Below are 14,130 nucleotides of genomic sequence, written 5' to 3'. Positions count from 1 at the left end.
CAGGGAGCCTTCCCTAATTAATTCACAGCACCCTAAAGTGTGTTGACACCAGTCAGTATTATCACATATTATTATACCCATCTTTGTCATCTCTGTATCTGCAGAAACATGGAGCAATATTGGGGAATTGAGAGCCACTCCCAAAATATATGGATTTTGACCAAAATGTGTGTATATGCATTTGCCAGCCTTGAAGTACATTTTACTGTGAACGACTGAGCATCAGGTAGGTAAGTTGAGCACAACCCAGGGCATTCCACAGGCTGCATTATCAAATTTTGAGAAAATAGAAGGACATCTGCATATTATTCAAGTTTCTATCCCTAATGAATGCCATGCAAAGGAGAAACTTGTTACCTGCACTTTATCTTGCTTTGCAATTATGTACATAGTATGGTAAATAGAAGGTGGAGAAGCAGCGTGGCTCAGTGGAAAGAGCACGGGCTTTGGAGTCAGGGGTTCAAATCCCGGCTCTGCCAAATGTCAGCTGTGTGACTTGGGGCAAGTCACTTCACTTCTCTGTGCCTCAGTTCCCTCACCTGTCAAATGGGGATGAAGACTGTTAGCCCCCCCGGGACAACCTGATCACCTTGTAACCTCCCCAGCGCTTAGAACAGTGCTTTGCACATAGTAAGTGCTTAATAAATGCCATTAAAAAAAAGGTGAGGGGTGAAAAATTGAAATGATTTTGGTGATTTATAGGTGGGGTTGAAATTCAGTATATACATTACTGAACATATATATACATGTTACTCCCCTCCTCAAAAGTCTCCAGTGGCTACCAATCAACCATCAGGCAAAAACTCCTCACTCTGGGCTTCAAGGCTGTCCATCACCTCACCCTCTCCTACCTCACCTCCCTTCTTTCCTTCTACAGCCCAGCCCACACCATCCACTCCTCTGCTGCTAACCTCCTCACTGGGCCTCGTTCTCACCTGTCCCGCCATCGACCCGTGGCCCACATCCTCCCCCTGGCCTGGAATGCCCTCCCTCCGCACATTCGCCAAGCTAGCTCTCTTCCTCCCTTAAAAGCCCTACTGAGAGCTCACCTCCTCCAGGAGGCCTTCCCAGACTGAGCCGCCTCCTTCCTCTCTCCCTCCAACCCCCTCTCCATCCCCCCGCCTTACCTCCTTCCCCTCCCCACAGCACCTGTATATATGGTTTGTACATATTTATTACTCTATTTATTTTACTTGTACATATTTACTATTCTATTTATTTAATTTTGTTAATATGCTTTGTTCTGTTGTCTGTCTCCCCCTTCTAGACTGTGAGCCCACTGTTGGGTAGGGACCGTCTTTATTTGTTGCCACCTTGTACTTCCCAAGCGCTTAGTACGGTGCTCTGCACACAGTAAGCACTGAATGAATGAATGAATACACACTAGTTCAGTAATAGTATAGATGAACACAAGCAAACAATGCACGCACGCTTCTATGGTTTGGGAAGTAGAAAATGATATTCCCTATCCTAATATTTTTATTGGAATGTGGGGGTGTGAGAAGATATTTCTGATGGAAGATTGTGTGGATAACAATCCATCCTACATGTGGGCAAGTAAAGGTTTTCCATTAATGCACTACTGCATTCGTTTCCCAATTCCTAGAGCCATCTTTGTTTTCTCCTCTATGTTGTGAATATCTAAGGCAGACATAGTTCAAAGTTGCTACTCTACAGAAACACCATTTTCTGATAAGGAGAGGAAATTTAGACATTCCAATTTATTACTAAAAAAAGTCCTCAGGGATTAATTAGCAATTCATGAAGAGAGAGCCCGCCTGGAATGCTCTGGCATATTCATTACTTGATGACCTTCATCCTTCCAGTTCTGTACTCCTCTGCTCCCCTGAATAAATTACATCAGAAGGGTACAAATTTCATTCCCCTCTGTGAACTTTCAGAACATCTGTAATCGAATGAATTGTGCAAAATCAAAACAACTTCCACATGATAACACTGGCACAGTATTAGGAATGTTTGTACAATGCGCTAGATACACTGCATGAACCGCAGTTAAATAATTTTTCAGACATCTTACACATTTCACTCCCTTCATTTTTGTCATTCTTAAAAGAAACTGGGGGAAGAAAATGAAAACACTACCTTAATGTGATGGGGTAAGTGCTTTGAATTGTACGGGTATAAAAGTCAAAATTGTGGTTACCATAGCAACCAAAACATCAGCACCTGGTATATATACTATAGCAGTTCCAGAAGTTAACACTGTCTACAAGGTCACAGCATTTCAAAGCATTCAAAGAAAGCACATGATGAAAATATGAGCTGAGAGCTGGGCTCACTCTTTTCAAGGGACCTTAATTTTTACTTTATTGGTTCCTTTTCTCTTTAAAAATCTTAATTCAATATCACAGTATACTACCCTTGCATTTGATTAATGAATGTCAATTACTGAAATCAATGAATATGTATAAAATACAAAACCCCCACTTGCATTGCTTATTCTATATGCCCAAGTGGGTAAGCATTTTACATTCCAGTCAGATTTCACAGTTAAGGACTTATCCAAAGTCTCAACTTGCTAAAAAACTTAACAAACAAAAAATTGCCCTAATTATACTTCGAGCTCTAGGTCAACAAGGGTGGCCTTGTAGCTTTGGAAAACAAGCTATGCACAAAATATCAGCCTCCCAGCACCTTCAAGTTTTTGTTCCTTTTAGATATAAAACCAAAATAGGGGAGTTTGACAAAATACAAGGAATAAAGTTATCAGACTATTACTATAGTGGAGTTTGTTGAAAGAAGAATAGGCAACAACCTGACCTGGATAGTTTAGATTTTCACCTGCAAGGGGTCTGACCTTAAGGACCTTCCAATTTCCTCCAAGCTCTATAATTTTATGATTCTATAAACATGACCGTAAATACTCCTGCTAAAAAGACTGTTTGCTGCTCCACTACAATTGGTTGTTGTCTGCCACGATCTGGGCCACAGTCAATTGATTTGATAAACAATCCAGATATGAATAGAGATGCACTGTCCTTTCCCTCTCTTTCATGGTAGTACTGGTTAGGAAGGTAACAATCATTCCTTAGTGTTTCTATGCCAATGGGAGGTAAATTTATTTATTTATTCTGAAATAGTCTTAAAGACATAGCAGAGTCAACCAATTGAGAGTTTCCTGTGAGCAGAGTACTCCAGTGTTGGGGAGAGCAAACTAGAACAGTACTGGTAAACTCAATCCCTGCCCCAAAAGAGCTTACAGTCTACAGGGAAAGACAGACATTAATATGTCTATAAACATAATATAATTACAAATAGAGACTCTGCAATTAATCCAGCAGGATGCACTCGTATCGTAGACACTGTGAGAAAAGAACTATAAACACTGCAGAACAGTTGTATGACTGAGAAGCAGCAAGTCTTATTGGACAGAGCACAGGCTTGGGAGTCAGAAAGACATGGGTTCTAATCCTGGCTCTGTCACAGTTCTGCTGGGTGACCTTGGGCAAATCACTTAACTTCCCTGGGCCTCAATTAAAAGTGTGAGCCCAATGTGGGTCAGGGACTGTGACTAACCTGACTGATTTGAATCTACTCCAATCAATCAATCGTATTTATTGAGCGCTTACTTTGTGCAGAGCACTGTACTAAGCACTTGGGAAGTCCAAGTTGGCAACATATAGAGACAGTCCCTACCCAAGAGTGGGCTCACAGTCTAAAAGGGGGAGACAGAACAAAGCCAAACATACTAACAAAATAAAATAAATAGAATAGATATGTACAAGTAAAATAAATAAATAAATTGAGTAATAAATATGTACAAACATATATACATATATACAGGTGCTGTGGGAAAGGGAAGGAGGTAAGATGGGGGGTATGGAGAGGGGGACGAGGGGGAGAGGAAGAAGGGGCTCAGTCTGGGAGCTCCAGCACTTAGAACAGTGCTTGATACCTAGTACATGCCCAGCAAGTACCATAATAATAATAATGGTTATTATTACTAAATTATGAAAATATATGTAATTGCTGTGGGGTTGAGGATCGAGTAAATACAAAGTGAAGCTCAAGGGTACAACTCCAAATGCTGAGACGACACATAATGGAGAGGGAGTCAGGTATAAAAGAGGGCTTAATTGGGGAAGGCCTCATGGAGATGGGACCCTGATAAAGATATGATGGTGGGGAGAGTGGTGGTCCGGTGCACTTGGAGGTGATGGAGTTCCAGGCAAGAGGGAGGATGTGGGAAATGGGTCGGTGGTGAGACAGTGAATACAGGGGTACAGAGAGCAAGCTAGTAGTAGAACAAAATGTGCAGACTGGGTTGCAGAAGGAAATCAGAGAAGAAAGGTGCAAGGGGGCAAGCTGACTGAGAGATTTAAAGCCGACACGGAGGAATTTCTGTTGAATAAACTCCATTCAAAACAAAAAGAAAAGTTTGGGACAGAGGCAAACTTAAGTGGGAGTTTGGATAATTCAGGCCCAAATCTCCACTTCATTTATATTTATGTGCATATATAGACATACAAGCGTGTGTATGTGTATGCACATAAACACATATATAAATAATATTATATATTTGACTTGAATACTCTGTCCAATGGAAGTATAAACACATATAACCAGCGCTTAGTACAGTGCTCTGCACATAGTAAGCGCCCAATAAATACGATTGATGATGATAACTAGTATTATATATTTGACTTGAATATTCTGTCCAATAGAAGTATAAACACATATAACTAGTATTATATATTTGACTTGGATATTCTGTCCAATAGAAGTATAAATACATATATAAATAATATTATACATGAATATTCTGTCCAATAGAAAGCTGATCCTATAACATTTCAATCCAGATCGATTAACTTTGTTGGAAAGCAGAGTGGGCTACTGAATAAAGCATGGACCTGGGAGTCAGAAGACCTGGGTTCTAATCCTGACTCCACCAATTGTTTGCTATGTGACCTTGGGCAAGTCACTTAGTTACCTCAGTTACCTTACCTGTAAAATGGGGATTAATACTGTGAATCCCATGTGGAACATGGAATGTGTCTAAATCTAATACTTTAATACTTAATACTTTAATACTTAAATACTTAATACTTAAATACTTAATACTTAAATACTTAATACTTAAATACTTAATACTTAAATACTTAATACTTAAATACTTAATACTTAAATACTTAATACTTAAATACTTAAATACTTAATACTTTAATACTTAATACTGTGAATCCCATGTGGAACATGGAATGTGTCTAACCTGATTAGCCTCTACTTACTTACCCCAGCACTAAATAAAATAAATCAGGCACTCTAAGCAATCAGGGTATGCCTTTTTTAAAGTATTTTTTGCCCACCTTTATTTTCATTAGTTTTAACTATATATCTTTTAATTTCTGTTCCCATTTTACATTTATAATTCGAGTGTTTCTGTGCCTCCTCGTAGATTCTATTCTCACTGCGGGCAGACAACATTGCCTCTACTTCTATGCTTCTACTGAACAGTCCTAATGCCTGGTACTCATTTACCTACCCTTTGATAATGAGTTTTCTATGGGGGTCAAAACTTATGCACAGAGCCTGGTCCATAACTAGAATTGCAGCCTTTTGTCAATTAATAGCATTCAGAGCAATTCATATTATTGCCTGCAGTGTTTCAAAAAAACTATAAGAAAGTCTCGAAAACTTTTTAGGGAATCCTCCTTATTTCCTCTAATCTTTTTTCACCTCTACTTGTCTCAGTAGTAGCATCTTACTAACCAAAAAAGTGTGTCTAATGAACATTGGTTCTGTATAAGACCAGTTAAAATTGATGGTTGATACAATGGGGATCAAATACCTCCCAGCAAAATTCATTCCTTTACCCAGGATAGAATTAAGCAATTTACTATTTGATTTTTGAAATAATAAAATAAATAACAATGAGCCCATTTCTCCCAGAGCCTGAATTGCTGCCCAGCCTAAATTTCCTTAGGCCACCAGGATATAATAGAGCAAGGGTGGGTAAAATCAATCCATCAATCGTATTTACTGAGCGCTTACTGTGTGCAGAGCACTGTACTAAGTGCTTGGGAAGTACAAGTTGGCAACATAGAGACAGTCCCTACCCAACAGTGGGCTCACAGTCTAAAAAGGGGGAGACAGAGAACAAAACCAAACATACTAACAAGTCTGTGCCCTGGACTGCATTAATGGAAGTGGTTCTCCTTTCAGCCACAGATCAGTTTGCTGTAGATCAGTCCATGAACAGCCTCATGATTCAGGTTCTATTGGAACTATTTCAAAATACATTCTGAAGTGCCCATTTTTTCCGTCTGGCAAATAAAAGAGATAATTATGCTGAATTTCTAGTCTTCGCATGCAGGCATTTAGTGTGGGTAAATGGCAGTGTTTGGATTACTTTGTGCTAACCAAATTGATTTAAGATCAACATTTATTGTTGGTTAAAAAACAGCAAGAATAATTAAACAATTAATATAAATTCTGTCAGCTTTCAGTTTTCCCCAGAATATGCGCTGCACTCTATTGAATGCTGGTGGCCTGAAAGAGTGAATGTTCTTCAGAGTCAGAGACCTACGACTGGGGAAGTCCTGCAAGGAGAGAATCCCAGCCCAGTGTGAAACCTTGGACCCTCTCTTGCCTTCCCTTGAATCAATAGGGGGCTTCCTTGGCTCCCATCCACATCCCCCTCAGAGAATGTGCTCACAGCTGGCTGGAAGACGAGTTTCTGAACATTCAGTTAATGGTGATCTTAGAAAAATACCAATGATGGATTGATACACTGAAATTCCTTCTCTTTGCTATGACCATGACCTTAAATACAATGGAATAGATTGCTCCCCCTGAACAGGCCTACTAACGACTGATAGTAACAACATAGAAGGGATAGGAAGGAGGGAAAAGGGAGAGCAGGTAGTGGAAAGGGAGAGTGGGGGAAAGGGAGAGCAGGAGTAGGGGGCAGGGAGAAGGAGCAAGAGGAAGTGAGTATTTTCTCCGTATGTTCCCTATATTTTCAGGTGCTCACTTCAGCCCTCCAAATAAACCAATGTGCTTACAACAGTTGGCAGACCAGTATTATTCTACTGAAATTTTACCTTGAAATGTTCAGTTCATGAGTGAAGGGACACAGAACACTGGTTGCTGTTCCAAAGTGTGGAGTCTCAGCTAGGGTTACACTTTCTCCACTCTGCAGTCTAGATAACATGTGAAAAGCCTAGACCACTGGGTGACACTTCCAAGGAAAGAGGCTCCCAGGAATTGTTAACATCTAGCATGATATAACAGAGACAAGGAAAAGGCTCTACTTCACTTGCAGGTAGGTACATAGGTCTATGGACAAATATCCAAATGTCCTCTGGATTCATTGAACACTGAACCCAATAAAGCATTTCTGGAGGTTGACTGGAGACCTAAGCCACCATGCTGGGATCTGCAATGCCCACAACCCCAGCTGCACATGAGCTTCTGGGAAATGCTCCTTTCCCTCACACCATTTTTCTTTTTATAATTCGGATAAATGTTAACCAATTGCTTTAAGCCAAGAACTATACTAAGCACTGGGCTAGATTAAAGATAATCAGGTTGGATACAGTCCCCATAGGACTCTCAGTCTAAGTAGTATTTCCCAGACTGTAATCCCGATAGAGCTCTGTAGGGATAAAGAGGGGGCTTCCTGGATTGCTGGGTATTACAGAACAGTTGAGAAATGCTGGAGACCACCGTGCGTGACTGCTTGAAATGGATCAGCACCAGACCTTGCCTCCCCAGCCTCCAGGAGCTGTAACTAGGTGTGGCACCCGACAGCTAACTAGGAGATTCAGCATTGATTCCAGAGCTTCTTATAGACTGGTCGGCACTGCACATTTCAGCGGTGACTATGATGACAGGCCTGATTCCACTCGAAGTAAATGAACTCAGTCTTACAATTAGAATGTCACACCTATTATTTCATCATGATAACCTCCTTTAAAACGTGATTACTTAATATGATACAGGGAGATGTAGAAAAGATGAACAATAACAATTTTATAAGCTGAACTAGGTAATTAAATTATCACCAGGTGGTGATCTTTGCTTGTACATTTCTGTGTCTCTTCTGATATTACAGGATTTAGAAGAGGAAAATCTCACTGGCTTTCTACCTAGAGAAATTTATTCTCCTGCTGACTGGATGGGACTTCACCTCAAGTTCCATTTCGAGTGGTGCACTGCATCAGCTCATTCATCAAGCTGCCAAGGAGTTGCCATTCTTTTTCCTTTAAAACTCACCTCACCTTGTGCTGTAACTTGAAAAGCTTCACTTCATTAGACCAGTCACAGTGCACAGTTCCCCTCTGTTGTGCAACTGCTCGTGGACATTTGCATTCCTCTGTAAACACAACTAATCCCAGATGCGTCCACTGCTGGCATGTAACAAAATGGGAATTTCCTAACAGCCGAGAACTACAATAGAGTCAAATGTCGGAATAGTTGGGAACTGATGACCCAAAACCTTGATTATCTAAGGTAGTGAAAGTACCATTTGGATAGGATACACCTCGACAACTAATACATCTCAATTACATTTCAAAATAGAATGCTTTTCCTTTGCAACACTGTGTTCATTGTTTACAGAGCAAGTAAACACATACAACAAAAGAGAAAAAGAAAAAACCTAGTAAGTCGTCTTTTGCAGCTGTCACATCTCAATCAGGAGGAGACAAAGCAAGAGTGAAGTCGCAGCAAGCTGTGATCTAAACCAATCCACTGAGGATGCTTCCTCCTCTGCTTAGTCAGGGTATCTGTTTTCTCCAGATTTATAAGTAGTTGAAAGTGTTAGTGACAGCACATAGGGAAATGGGGATCTGGAGGGAGGGGCATGTATTACAGAGTTTCCCCTTAGCTTCCTGTCAGTTTGGGTCCTGTGTGGGATTGGATCAGGGCTGATCCGGGGATTTAAAACAGAATATGACCCAATCCCAGTTTATGCAAGTGATCTGGAAAGTCCATAAGGCCCAAAACGGGGATTTGGGTTTGCTACACGTATAACCAATCATCTGGTTAATACAGTGCTCTGTACACAGTAAGCACTCAATAAATATGATTGATTGAATGAATGAATGAATGAATCTGGTTCTAACCTGAGACCAAGACCATCAACAAGGCTGACTCCAGAACAAACTCAATTCTGACACAGAATGGGCCTTGGCTGATCTGATCTCTACAGAATTCAACCTACTTCTAGGACAAGCCACCTGGATCTCTCTAAACCAGAGCGGGCAGCGTTCCTCTGCCTCTCCTTCCCCAGCCCCTCATTTGAGACAGATCACATTCCAGACTGGACTCAGGTAAGAAAGAAAAGCCAATGGCTGTGAGGTTTAGTGGAAAGGGTACTGGGCTAGCTAACAGGAGACCTGAGTTCAAGTCCCCGCTCTGCCACTGTCCTACCGGGTGACTATGGGCCAGGCACTCAAGACTAAGCTCGTTGTGGGCAGGGGCCGTGTCTGTTGTTGTACTGTTATACTGTACTCTCCCAAGCGCTTAGTACAAGCTTTGCACACAGTAAACGCTCAAAAAAAAAATACAATGGACTGACTTTACCTCTCTGGGTCTAACAAAGGACCGGGCCGATGTGTCAGATCTCACGGCCTTGTGTCTACCCAGCACTCAGCATGGAAGTCAGAGCTTACTACAAATGTCATAATGCTTTATTATTTATTGGAAGGGTGCTAAAAGAAGCCAGACTGTGCATTTCAGGTAAGAGTGATTGGACCACTGCTCTCTGTCTTCCCCTGATGACAGCATTTCCTTTGTAGTGTCACTCACTGAAGCTCAGGGTAGGTCAACAAATGTACGGGAACCCACTGTGGGGGCCTGGAAATGCACATCCTCTTTCCTTACCTTCAGGACTGTTTGGCATTCCGTCTCTCTAAACATGCCACAGGAGTTCGAAGGAACAAATAGGGCAAGGAGGGACCAATGAAACGGAGGCAGCATCAGGGCCCCAGAAAAGGATTCAGGAGATGCGATGGTGAGAATGTGAACTTGCAACACCATTGTGCTGCCTGGCAGGGTCCCAGGCAGGGCCTGTGTGGAAATGTCATTGCTTATCAAATGACTGAAATCCCTCGAGAGAGTTTCCTGACCCCCCTTCTGCTCTGAACAGAGGCCTCCTGCTGCCTTGCTCAGGGCCTCAATTCAATCTTGCAGGTCTGTCCCTAAATGAGCAGGACACCAGAATAACCAGACCAGTGGGGAGGCTTTTTCCTGAATCCTTCATGGCTGCCTGTTTCCCTTGCTTTACGGCTGTGACATGTCAGGGAAGAGCAGGGATGCAAACCATCCCTTTTCTAAAGTGTCTCACTCTCTCTCTCTCTCTCTCTCTCTCTCTCTCTCTGGCAAACTCAGGGCAGGCATGGTTTTCCAATGTGAATCTTCAGAGTTTGGGATGGGATCCGGGACTCCTGTCCCCTAGCATTCCCAACTGGTCGGATTGCTTCCCGCTATGAGGGGTGCAGAGGCACTGGCTCTGCAGCACTGCAGCAACCTGAACAGGGGGCCGGCCGTTGCTGCAGTGAGGTAGCTGTGGAGGACAGCTCCCTGCATCAGCCCTGCTGGGTCCAGCCCTGTCCAGCCCTCTGCCCATTGTGCCCTCTGCCCAGGGTGCCCTCTGCCTGCACTGCAGAGCTGAGCGTCGCCCTTCCACCGACCCCATCTGCTGATCCCCTTTGTCCACCACAGACCCCCACCGTCCACCCCAAAAGAAGGAGGAGGGGGAAGAGGAGAAGAGGAGAGGAGGGGGGAAGAGGAGAAGAGGAGAGGAGGGGGGAAGAGGAGAAGAGGAGAGGAGGGGGGAAGAGGAGAAGAGGAGAGGAGGGGGGAAGAGGAGAAGAGGAGAGGAGGGGGGAAGAGGAGAAGAGGAGAGGAGGGGGGAAGAGGAGAAGAGGAGAGGAGGGGGGAAGAGGAGAAGAGGAGAGGAGGGGGGAAGAGGAGAAGAGGAGAGGAGGGGGGAAGAGGAGAAGAGGAGAGGAGGGGGGAAGAGGAGAAGAGGAGAGGAGGGGGGAAGAGGAGAGGAGGGGGGGAGGAGGAGAGAAGGAGAGAGGAGAGGACGAGGAGAGGAGGGGGGGGGGGGGGAAGAGGAGAAGAGGAGAGGAGGGGGGGAAGAGGAGAAGAGGAGAGGAGGGGGGGAAGAGGAGAAGAGGAGAGGAGGGGGGGAAGAGGAGAAGAGGAGAGGAGGGGGAAGAGGAGAAGAGGAGAGGAGGGGGAAGAGGAGAAGGAGAGGGAAGAAGAGGAGGAGGAATAAAAGGAGGAGGAAGAAGTGGAGGGGGAGGAGGAGGTGGGGAGGGGGAGGAGGAGAAGAGAAGAGGAGGGGGAAGAGGAGAAGAGGAGAGGAGGGGGAAGAGGAGAAGAGGAGAGGAGGGGGAAAAGGAGAAGAGGAGAGGAGGGGGGAAGAGGAGAAGAGGAGAGGAGGGGGAAGAGGAGAAGAGGAGAGGAGGGGGGAAGAGGAGAAGAGGAGAGGAGGGGGGAAGAGGAGAAGAGGAGAGGAGGGGGAAGAGGAGAAGGAGAGGGAAGAAGAGGAGGAGGAATAAAAGGAGGAGGAAGAAGTGGAGGGGGAGGAGGAGGTGGGGAGGGGGAGGAGGAGAAGAGGAGGGGGAAGAGGAGAGGGAAGAAGAGGAGGAGGAGGAAGAGGGGGAGGAGGGGAAAAAAGAGGAAGATGAAGAAGAGGACTATTATATTAACGATGTGTATATAGCTATAATTCTATTTATTCTGATGGCATTATCACCTGTCTACCCGTTTTGTTTTCTCGTCTGTCTCCCCCTTCTACACTGTGAGCCCGTTGTTGGGTAGGGACCGTCTCTAGATGTTGCCTTTTGGTACTTCCCAAACGCTCAGTACAGTGCTCTGGGCACATTAAGCTCTCAATAAATACGACTGAATACATGAATGAATGACGGCTCTCGCATCAACCCCGACGCACCACGAACAATGCAGAAGGTCCCGCGCCTCAAGGCCACCGCCCGATGACCGGGCCCCACGCAGCATGCGCGCACACATGGGCGCAGGGGGTGTGTACGTCTGTTTGTGTGTCCAAGGCAAAGTCCCTCTCGCCGCACGCATCCGCTCCCAACCCTGCTGCAACACGCTCCTCCTCGACGCCTTCCAAACCCCCCTCCTGGTTCCTTCTGCAGCCCCAAGAAGTCCGGGAAAAACCTGGGGTTTAGTGCACCGACCCTCGAGAACAAGCCAGATGCATCGTAAAACTCACACCCCCTTCGCAGTCCGCCCGGGAGATAGGCACCAAGTTCTTTATTAATAATAATTATAACGATGGCCACTTGTCTAAGCGCATATTAGGTGCCCAGGACTGGGGGGGTGAAGGCCAGGTCATCAGGATGCCCACGTGGGGCTCACCCTCTCCATCCCCGTTTTGCAGAGGAGGTCCCTGAGGCCCAGAGAAGTGAAGCGGCTCGCCCAAGGTCACCCAGCAGCCAGGTGGAGGCGGCGGGATTCGAACCCGCGTCCTTTGACTGGCCACTAGCTCAGGGGGCTGCAGCTTGATTTGATCCCCACGGCGCGGGCTGAGCCCCCACATCCCCCAGAAAAGTTGCATCGCTCGGACACCGCAAGTACACGCATGCACACAGATGCACACACCCACACCGCCAGGACACAGTGAGCCCACTGTTGGGTAGCGATTGTCTCTATATGTTGCCAACTTGTACTTCCCAAGCGCTTAGTACAGTGCTCTGCACACAGTAAGCGCTCAATAAATATAATTGATTGATTGACACGCGTGCACACACCCGCACATGGATGCACACGCATGCACACACCCGCACACCGCCAGCACATGCATGCACACACCTGCACATGGATGCACAAGCATGCACACACACGCACATGCATGAGTACACTGGCACCCCCCCCGCACGCACTCATCCTAATGTCCACAAGCAGGAATAAAGACAAAATAAACCGGCAGCTGTAAATCCGGAGCCGAGATGCGGGGCCGGTCCTTGCAACTTCTCGGGGCGCAGGGACAAACTTCCCGGACAGCCCGGCCGCTCCCGCACTCAGAACAGTGCTTTGCACATAGTAAGCGCTTAATAAATGCCATCATCATCATCATTATTATTATTATGTCCCCCTTATCATCATTATTAGCTCCCCCTTCTAGACTGTGAACCCACTGTTGCGTCGGGCCTGTCTCTAGGTGTTGCCAACTTGGACTTCCCAAGCGCTTAATACAGTGCTCTGCACACATCATCATCATCATCAATCGTATTTATTGAGCGCTTACTATGTGCACAGCACTGTACTAAGCGCTTGGGAAGTACAAATTGGCAACATATAGAGACAGTCCCTACCCAACAGTGGGCTCACAGTCTAAAAGGGGGAGACAGAGAACAAAACCAAACATACTAATAAAATAGAATAGATATGTAGAAATAAATTAGAGTAAAAAAATATGTACAAACATATATACAGGTGCTGTGGGGAAGGGAGGGAGGTAAGATGGGGGGATGGAGAGGGGGACGAGGGGGAGAGGAAGGAAGGGGCTCAGTCTGGGAAGGCCTCCTGGAGGAGGTGAGCTCTTGCTCCATAAATACGATTGATTGATCTCCAAGAAACTTGCGGGCTCATCCCCCATGCCCCGGGGGGAGGACTCACCCTTCGTCGGCAGAAAACGGGATGGTTGAGCCGCAACTTTCCCGCAAAGGCGGGAGACACGCTTTGCGAGGGCCGGAGAAAAGCCAACGACGCTCTGCAACCCGACAGGGGCGAGGGAGGGGGAAAGCGGCTTTCTCCGTCCCTGGGAAAAAAAAAGAAAAATCCAATCCGTCTTCAGAAGAGGAGTCTATCCGATCCGTTCTGTGGATTCCTAGTAATGCGCAGGGCAGACGGCATGGTGCATACAAATAAATCCCGGGATCAGCTTCGATTGGCGGCCGCAGAAGGCCCCTGGGTCCTACTGCTCGGGCTCGGAATAAAAAAAAAAACTACAAAGCAACACACCGTAGGAGCGGCTCGGGAGGAGGGAAAAAAAATGGGTTTAATTGATTCGTTACCGCTGTGGAAATCCCCGCTGCGGGGTTTAAACCACAAAAGTGTACACACACCGCACACACTTAGTGCCGCACAATGCATCACCTCCCACCCGCATTTACTGGCCAA

The 14,130-nt window shown here is 45.4% G+C and overlaps 1 protein-coding gene across 1 annotated transcript in view; it reads right to left on the bottom strand.

The window, feature by feature from the left end:
• The window catches only part of ROBO1 (roundabout guidance receptor 1), an 829,371-nt gene extending 815,686 nt beyond the window's left edge, over nt 1-13,685 (bottom strand). The window contains exon 1 of the mRNA XM_038766034.1: nt 13,627-13,685. The gene's annotated coding sequence lies outside the window, so the exon portion shown is untranslated. The remainder of the gene's footprint in view (nt 1-13,626) is intronic.
• Between the last annotated feature and the right edge of the window lie 445 nt (nt 13,686-14,130).

Source organism: Tachyglossus aculeatus, chromosome 24 (assembly GCF_015852505.1).
Source record: "Tachyglossus aculeatus isolate mTacAcu1 chromosome 24, mTacAcu1.pri, whole genome shotgun sequence".
In the NCBI taxonomy this organism is placed as follows: Eukaryota; Metazoa; Chordata; class Mammalia; order Monotremata; family Tachyglossidae; genus Tachyglossus; species Tachyglossus aculeatus.
This window is presented reverse-complemented; position numbering and strand designations above follow the sequence as displayed.